This window comes from Tenrec ecaudatus, chromosome 9, assembly GCF_050624435.1.
Source record: "Tenrec ecaudatus isolate mTenEca1 chromosome 9, mTenEca1.hap1, whole genome shotgun sequence".
NCBI classification, from domain to species: Eukaryota; Metazoa; Chordata; class Mammalia; order Afrosoricida; family Tenrecidae; genus Tenrec; species Tenrec ecaudatus.
The window spans coordinates 96,100,921-96,104,425 of record NC_134538.1 but is presented as its reverse complement, the minus strand read 5'-3'; positions in this window follow the sequence as shown (position 1 = coordinate 96,104,425).

Sequence of the window (3,505 nt, the reverse complement as noted above, 5' to 3'; positions counted from 1 at the left end):
TGTTGGTTATGTATTTGAAGCTCCCTCGGCGTAAAGAAATGTGTGTGCTGGGTGTCTCTTCAGCAGTCCTCCTCCAAATAGTCAGTGTTCTACAATCATCGCATATTTTTCGTTCATCCTAGTGGCTGTCTATTTCTATTCATACTGATTCTGTAATTCCTTTGGAATCTGCTTCATACTTTTTTATCTTTGTTATTACCACCACCATCACCACTTTTTGTTAACTGAAAAGTTCCAGTTGTTACTTTTGACAATGTTTCGTTATCTGACTGAAAGCTGAATTCACTGTCTTGCTTTTCTTAGGGCTCCTCGCCTATTTTCCAGTCATATTGAGCTATTCTTCATTAAGGAAGATTCCTTAATTCCCTTGGTCACTCAGTTGCCTTTTTCCTAAAATAATTTTATTTTACTTACTCCCAGTCCTATCTGAGTAGTTTTTTTTTTTGTTTGTGGGTTGTTGTTTTTTTTTATGTGTATGTATGGTGGTGGTGCTCGTTCCGTGTCGTGGTAAAAATATGGATAACCCAGTATTTTTTTTTTGATGTGTACAATTCAACAATAACAATTACCAAATAAATACTCGTGTATAAACTAAGTTTTCCAGCATATTTTTAATGCCGTTTTTGTGGTAAAATTAGGTGCCTTAGCTGATATTCGGGTTGGCTTATACTCAAGTATATATGGTACATCAATCAGGCACAATTAATTTTTTTCTCACGGGAGGGAAGAAGATTGTCCAAGTCCACAGTTTCTTTGTATTTTAGGTCTTCACATATAATTCACATGCTACACAAGTCAATAGTTCAGTCATACTGTGTCAGACAGTCACCACCACAGTCGGTCTGAGAACCTTCCCTCTTCTCACACCATTATTGTCCGTTTTCCAACTTCCCGTCATGCTCCAAGAAACCGCTAACCCCGTTACTGTGCCTACCCTACATATGCACAGAAAACTACTCCAAAAGTAAAAATACAGAAAAACCGCAATTGAAAAGAGCAGAAGGCACTAAAAACTAGAGCAAATTTAAGATGAGTCAAAAGGGAAATCAACTGTATCTGTGGTGGTTAATTCTATTGCACTCTACATGATAGCACGGCTGTTCACATCCCTGGCCTGTTGCCAGGGGGGATTGACCACAGGTTTAATCACATATATTGCCCCTTCAATTTTTTTAATTGAACTTCAAAATGGGTCAAAGGGGAGATGATAACACACTACATTTTAACCTACCTACACCAACTTTACAATGCTCAGTACTGAGGCTGTTCACATCACTTGACCACGGTCGGGATTCGCTAAAGGTTTAATCCATGGAGGGCCCCTGTAAATGGATTTTGGGCTTCCACCGTCATCCACTGGCTTCTGCAAATGAAGTGCTTATAATGTTAGCTCTGATACCATTCCCTCCAGATTTGGAGTATATTGTTTATAATCCTCCTAACAGGCTGGTAAGCTGCTTCCATGTGGACGTGATGCCATGAGCATCTTATGGTTGAGTCTGTTTCTGTGGTCAGTGGATTGTGTGCATAAAATGTAGCTGCTAAGATTCAGTTGGAAGAAGACCTGCAGCCCTGACTGCCCACCTTCCCCACTAGCCCCTGAAGTCACTGGCCTAGAGTGGAGGTGTGCAGCCACTTTTGTAAGAATTACTTAGTATAATTTTAACAAAATTGATTTATGACTGAAACATTTCATACTGACACATGTAATTCTAACTATATTTTAAATATTTTGAGCATGACAGTGAAGGGATAAGCTGATATTGTAATATATCTTTCAAATTAGTCTCCAAAAGAAACTGCAAGTGTGTGTCATCATCAAGTGATTATATACAAGATTCCATAATTTATGTTCAGTTTCTTGAACCAAGATTCAAAATAGATTTATAATAGCATGCTAAGAATGTTGCCCAAGAAAGACTGAGACTACAAAATATTTGAATCCCAAATCTGCTTTATTTATTTTCCAAATCTGCTTTAGATAGTTAACTCTATAAGGACGTTTTCACACCAAACACACCCACCCCCAGCATATGCACAAACAAAAACCATGTTTACTTTGGGTAATTTGTCAAGAATTCGGTCTGTGGTGTAGAGTCAATCTAAATGGAGATATCAGTGGTATCGGTAACAACGTATATAAGTTTGGAATAAGGCTTAAGTTAGATTTTTTCAAAGGAGTTATTCAAATGCAAGCCATGTATCTGAAATTGCCTAATTTCAGTAAATTCTTATCTCTCAAGTTATTTGCTTATATATAAACTGTAATTGTTAAAAATTACTCCCAGCCCTATGTGTATCTTAATGCTGATTGTGTTACTTATAAATAATTTTTCTGCTTTCAAAGCTGAGATGCAAAATTGTCTAAAATTATTTTAGATGATGTTGATGCTTGTTTTGAAAGCATACCCTTCTTTAATGCCTTCTTTAATTCTTTCTTTTCCTTCATAAAATCAAAACAAGATGTTTGGAACTTTTTCTATGTCAGGCACTGTAAGAAGCATTTTTAATATATTTTATGTAATATTTGGTGTCTAAAAAGGAACAATATCATTACTTTTAAATATGATGTTAACTAATAGTGGCCTTAGAGTACAGGGTAGAGCTACCCTCTTGGTTTCCGAGCTTGGAACTGTTTATAGAAGTAGCCTAGTCTGTCCCACTGACTGGCTGGCGCTGTGGTTTCAAACTGCTGACTTTAAGGATCAGATCGCAGCCCAACATGTAACCACCAGCCATATTAGATGTAGGTACTATTTTATTCTCAAGAAAATTGAGCCCCAAACCAGTTAATTGGCTTTTTTTTTAAGTCCAGCAGCCTAATGCATTATAGAACAAAATGTTGCTGACCCCTGTACTATTTTTAGTGGCTATTATGTTGGTCTTCGCCTTGAAGGTTTATCTTGGTTTTTGCTAACCCTCTACCAAACCAGATGTCTTTTGCAGATGATGTGTTCATAGTAAGCAAGCTAAAACGTCTGACCTACACTGCAGTGAATGTCTGAATGTGGCTCATCTAGCTGTAGTCTAATGCCCGCCAAAGGATTAGGATAGTGCAGATGAAGTATTTGAGGCTCGCCAAGGGGAGTGTATAGCTTGCTAATAATGTAACTAAGGTACAGGGTACCCTCATGGGGGTGGACCTTACAAATAAGGAATATGGAACCTTTAATGAGAGCATTGGTCAATTTTGTTGTCCCACTAGGCTTAAAAGAAAACCAGTCCCAGAGCATGGGGAGAGAAGGGGAGGAAACCTGATTACCTCAAAGAAGATGGCAGAAAGGGACTGTTTCTTCTGGACCTCAGGTCTCTGCTGGAAACCTCCTAGACCCAGGAGACAGGTCTAATACGCTCTTAAGACCAAGAAGCAACAGCAGAACCAGGAAATGAGCGCGAGAGCATGTGGTGGGCTTCCCAGCCCACGGGATGAGAGCTGGGCACTTTCAAGCAGAAGGTTTGCTGGTAGAGTGGAGACTTGGTAGTTACTTAGTGGACTTGGATTCTC